We start from the raw sequence: 6,106 nt of genomic DNA, 5'->3' as shown, positions 1-6,106 counted from the left end.
TTTGTTTGTGGTTGGACATTTGGACTGTTTCCATGTTCTTGTGATGGTGAATAATGCTGCAATGAACATTGGTGTATAAATCTCCATTTGTGCCTCAGTTCTCATTTTCTTGATGTCTATTCCAAACAGTGGAATAGCTGGGTCATTCTGAATTTCTGTGTTCAGCTTTTTTTGGGGAAGCACCAAATTGCCTTCCAGAATGCTGGAGAAAACTATTTGAACGGCAAACAGACACATGAAGAAATGCTTCAAATCACTGGCACTAAGAGAGATGCAAATCAAAACCACAATGAGGTACCTACCATCTCTCTCCAGTAACAGTGGTAACGTTGAACAGGGCAGCAAGTATTACATGTTGGAGAGGATGTGGTAAGAAAACAATTCTGATACACTGTTGCTGGGATTGTGAAATGGTCCAAATACATTCCTTTTTAAATGAATTTTATTTTTTAAATTTAAATTTATTAATTTCAGTAAAAACCTACAATGACTTTAGATTTCCATTCATTCATTGTTGCACTTTTCTCCCCTCTCAACCCTCCCCCCTAGGACACTACCCTCTTGGAAAAGTGAAAGAAAAATTCTTTTATTGTTATGCAATCCCTCCCCCCAGGTCCACTCCACCATGTAGCCTTCACTCTAGACTCCTATCATGACAAAAATACCTAATCACACATCCCTTTTAAATAGTTTTCTCCCTCATAGGTTTCAATGTAGTATACATGATTGAACCCCTCTTTTTCAGTCTCCCCCACAACCCCGAGGTCAGTCCTGTTTTACAACAGTGGCACCGTGCAGTACTTGTCCTTTTGTGACTGAGATACTTCACTCAGCATAATGTCCTCCAGGGTCACCCATTTTGAATAACATTGCATGAGTTCCTTGTTTTTCAATGCAGCATAGTATTCCATTGTGTGAATAGACCACAGCTTCTCTATCCATTCCTTTGTAGATGGGCAAATACATTCTTATAGTTGATATTACGTGCTGTCGAGTCATGCTGACACTGTGAACAACAAATCTATACTGTCTTTGCCTCACATACAACCACCTTCATCATCTCTGTTATGACCCTGGCTGTAGTCACCATATGCAACCATCTCATGGAAGGTCTTTCTATCTGTCTCTGACCTTCTCCCTTCTCCAGAAGGATGGTCTCTTCCAAGGCCTGGCCCCTATGGACGATATGTCTAAAAGTAAGTGATATCTCTAGGACCTATCACATAATTATAGTGTTGCTGTTGTTTTTCGTTGCCATTGAGTAAAATACAGCTCATAGCAGCTCTGTGACTCACAGATGTGAACCCTGTCCTGTCCTGTGCTGGCCTCACCATTTCTGACACACTTGAGTTCATTTTTAGGGTCACTGCGTTAATTCACCTGGCTGGAGCGAGGGGGGTAGTCCTCTCTGTTGCTGACTCTCTCTATTTTCAAACATGATGTCCCTTTTCAAGAAATAGCCTCTCCCAGCAACCTGTGACAAGTCTACAAGATGCACCTTCACCATGCTTGGCTCCAAGGAGCATTCTGGCTGCACATTCTCTGAGACAGATTTGTGTGTTCTCATTCAATTGATATTAATCTTTTTCCCCCCTCCAACACCACAGCTCTGAGGAATCCATCCATTCTCCTTCTGTCATCATCAGCCACCAACCAACTCTTAGAAGCATAGAAAGTTATTTGAAAAGACCACGGTCTGAATCAGGCTAACTTCAAATCACAGCTGAAGATTATTCACACATTCACAGGCACCCAAAAAAACCGCCTTGAGTCAAACTGACTTGAATTCACCAGAATTTAAAAATCAACCAAAGAACTGATTTGAGGTATCGGTCACCAGTGATCAAAGACCAGAGGTGCAGTAGGAAGAAATCAAGGATATCATCTATGAAGACAGCAAAAGGTCATTACAAAGAGGAGAGAGAAAGAGAGAGCGAGAGAGATCCACAAAAAAAACAAAAACAAAAACAAAAAAACCAAACCCAGACAAACCCAAAATGGATGTCTGAAGAAAAGTATGAACATTGTCTTAATGTCAAGAAGCCAAAACAAAGGAAGATTTTTCTGGCATTAAAAAGGTGAATAGAAGATTTTCAAAGGACAGATTGAGAAGACAAGGCCAAAATATAAATATACATACAAATAAATTCAATTCCGTCATGGTGCTGCCTATTGGTCCAGTGGTAAATATATTTTTTTTCTTGACATTGAGATACAAGACATACCAAAGAGGCTGCATTCTTTGATCTTCTGCAACAAGTGCTTCAAATCCTCCTCACTTTCAGCAAGCAAAGTTGTTTCACCTACATAACACAGGTTTTTGATGAGTCTCCCTCCAATCGTAATGCCACACTCCTCATAAGAGTCCAACTTCTTGAATTATTTTTCTCAGCATATAGATTCAATAGGTATGGAATGAGAATACAACCCTGACCATTTCCCTTCTTAATTTTAAACCACACATTGTTCCCCTGCTTTGTTTGCACAACAGCTTCTTGGTCCAAGTTTTAGCACGAGGACAATTAAGTACTCTGGCTGTCCCCTTTTTTCTCAATGTCAGCCACAACTTGTCATGATCCACACATCGGAGAGCTGGATTATGAACAAGGATGACAGAAGAATTGATGCCTTTGAGCTGTAGTGTTGGAGAAGAGCACTGAGCATCCCATGCTGGCCAAGAGAACAAATAGATATGTCTTGGAGAGGGTGCAGCCGGAGTGCTCTTTGGAGGCAAGAATGATCAGCCTTCACCTCATATACTTTGTGCATGTTGCTAGGAGGTGCTACTCCTTGGAGAAGGACATGATGCTGGGAAGGGTGGAGGGCCGGCGAAGGAGAGGAAGACCCTCAACCAAGTTGACTGACACAGTGACTGTTGCCATGGGCTCTTAAGTGTCAGGAAGTGTGATGATGGAACAGGACAGAACAGGGTTCAGATCTTTTGTTCATAGGTCGCTATGAATCATGCCCAAGTCAACAGCATCGAAGAACCACAACACAAAGAAATGATATATATTATGTTGTTGTTAAGTGCCATCGAGTTGCAGACGGCTCATAGCGACCCTATGAACGAAAGTCCTGGACACTTGTATAACTTTTATCATTTCTCCAACTTCATAGGGTTTGCAGAGGCAAGCTATTTCAGAAGTGGATGTCAATCCTGCTTCCAAGCTTGTTTGAATCTGCAAGCTCCAGCAAACACTGTCCACCATGGGTGACCATTCTAGCATTTGACACATCAGTGTCACAGTGTTCAGCTTCACAGCCACCACGAGTGACCTCTGTACAGCAAGTGGACAGACCAGGGTTACACGACCAAGAAGAATGTTTGACCAAAACCAATTAAAAGCAGGCCTGAGGGCCGCAGATTAAAATCACCCACCTTGGGCTTCGGAGCATCACTTTCTATCCACCAGGCCCACGAAGCTCTCTCTATATTTTTAATGTTGTTAAGTACCATCGAGTCGTAGGAGATTCAGAATGACTGTATGAACAAAACACTGAACCACTGAAAATATATAAGTAGGAAAAATTATAAAGATATACAGGCTTAGAAACTGTTTAACTCAATTTCTCTCTTTTCCCCAGCTTTGCTTTGAGTCAAAATCCCCTGGTTTGCAGGGAGTTTAATTTATTTTTTCTTAATTGGGTTCACCTCCAGGCATTTTGACTTTACTCTGTGGCTGGCGGTGGGGGGAAGCCACCTGTGAGCCGGAATGATTAATATAATTGCCTCAATTTTCCACTTCTCCAAATACCCACAGGTGCACTTTGCAGCTGGGAATGCCTCATTTCCGGAGAGGGATTGGGGAGGAAGGGGGAGAAGTCATGGCTGCAGAGATGAGGAGACCCTGAGGGTGGAAAAACCCATCTCAGGTTTTAAGCACCGTTTGGACAGCTTCATGCTGGCTGGAGCCCAGCCGCCTCCACATGCGCCGTGAACCCCAGGTAACAACCAGCTTGTGCAAATGACTACGTCACACAACTCACATCTACCTGGGTGGGTGGTTTAGGATTTCAGCCATCATCCCTTGTTCCTGAAAATGCCGGGCCACTCCAAAGCTGTGTGGGTCACCTCTCAGCTGACCACACTTTCCAAAGAAGTGGGCAGGCCCTGTGTGGCCCATCTGGGGTTTTGCCAAAATCCCCTTCTGTGCCCTGAAAGAACCACATTGCATGTTTGAAAGGGGTGGGAATTCCCGCGACACTGTGTTTTGTTTTTGTTTTTTTTTTTTCCCCTGGGGCTTCATATTCCGTTTTTAAAGCAAGGATTAAAATATCAAGACATCCAAGAGTCTCTGAAAGGAGTTTGTAACTTTTTTATGTGTGTGTGTTTTTCTAAATTTGGGTTTATTCATTTTAACGAACCTTTACAGAGATTTTGGATCTCCATTCATTCAGTGTTGCATTTTTCTCCCTGCCCACCCTCCCCGGCCCAGGTCACTCTTTTCTTTAAAAAGTAAAAGAAAAATTCCTTAACTGGTATACAATCCCCACTCCACTATGCAACCTTCATTGTGGACTCCTGTGATTACCATAATACCCAATCATATATCACTTTTCAATTGTTCTTTCTCTCCCTCATCTGTTTCAATGTAGTATACATAATTTATCCAATTTGTCTCAGTCTCACCCCAATCCTCGTGTCAGTCTCATTCTACCACAGTGGCCCTATGCAGTTTTTGTCCTTTTGTGACTGAGATAGTTTGTTTTTTTAAATTAAATTTTATTCATTTTAATGAACATTTACAGAGATTTTGGGTTTCCATTCATTCATTGTTGCACTATTTTCTCTACCCTCCTCCCCAGTTCGTTCCTCATTCCCCCCCCTTGAAAGTCTGTTTTAATTGTCCAGTTGCCACATTGTTTGTCAAAGCCAGTTCTGATTCATCTCCTTTGTCAGTGTGGACAGTCCTTTTTTAAGAAAAAAAATTATTATTTTTATGTGTGTACTGTCAAATCGGATCTGACTGGGACATGAGGGGATTATTCCTTCTTCTCTAGCAGAGAATATGGTGGGAGAGTTTGTAACTTTTATTGTTATTATTAATTATTATTCTTTTGGTAAAATTACATTGATACAAAGGCCTGAGGGCTTTTAACAACACAGTGTTTGGATAGATATTTGAAGACACACGTATTGGGAGCAAAGGGGCTGATTAAAGTAAATGGTGAACAAACTCTGGTGATGGTGAAAAGGTCAAATTGCACCAAACGGACCTCAGAAATAAGGTCTGGAAATCACTGGGGGGAAAAAAAATTAAAATTAAACTCAGTCTCTGGGTGATATGTAGCGTGCAGTTCCTAAATTCTACCACACGAGGGCGACGTGAGCTCAGGTTGGGTTTAGGAGACATGAGATTTGAATTGATTTGAAAAAATTTTATTTTATTTATAATTTGATTTTTATTCCAACTATGTGGGAATGGTTGTTTGAAACCTAATGTCAATGAAGTAAAGGGTGGAGAAAAATATTTTTAATAAGAAATATTATTTATATCACTGTTTAGTACAAAAATTCACATGTATTTCATTCTATATAATCATTTATGTACACTGTGGCTTTTTAAAAAAGTTTCTTCCAGAAATATTTTAATAAAAATTGGACATTCCAAGAAACCCATTGCATGCCCATCAACAAGACAACCATAACAAAATAGAAAATTTATCACATGGGTATGATTTAAAGGGGGAAAAGGGGAAAAACTAGCAAACACTGAAGCACATTAGCAAAGTCCAATTGAAGTGACATCCTTTTTATGGGCTATGATTAAAAATCTGAGTACACTGTGTTTTATAGAATGAATTACTATTTATTTGTTACTTTTATCTCCCTGTCTCCTCAAGTCCCCGTTGCACCTTAAATATTCCTTGACCCCTCCTGCTTTCCCACTTATCTCTGGTGTCCTGTATGGGAGTTTTGTGGTGATTGTTTTATTTTTTTTAATGTCTCCAAATCACACTACGTAAAACCTTGTGTATCTATATTACCCCTCAGCTGTTAGTATGACCTGCTATGAGTCATATTATATCGCTGGCTGGTTTTATTTTTTTCTATTTGGAACGTATTTCTCTGATTCCTCCCCTCTTAATTTTATTTTTTAAA

The 6,106-nt window shown here is 40.5% G+C and overlaps 1 pseudogene; it reads left to right on the top strand.

The window, feature by feature from the left end:
- LOC102872421 overlaps nucleotides 1–1,204 on the top strand; it is a 1,972-nt pseudogene extending 768 nt beyond the window's left edge.
- Nucleotides 1,205–6,106: the final 4,902 nt, after the last annotated feature.

The sequence above is a fragment of the Elephantulus edwardii genome, unplaced genomic scaffold (assembly GCF_000299155.1).
Source record: "Elephantulus edwardii isolate Elephantulus edwardi_28Jun2011 unplaced genomic scaffold, EleEdw1.0 scaffold00410, whole genome shotgun sequence".
NCBI classification, from domain to species: domain Eukaryota; kingdom Metazoa; phylum Chordata; class Mammalia; order Macroscelidea; family Macroscelididae; genus Elephantulus; species Elephantulus edwardii.
This window is presented reverse-complemented; position numbering and strand designations above follow the sequence as displayed.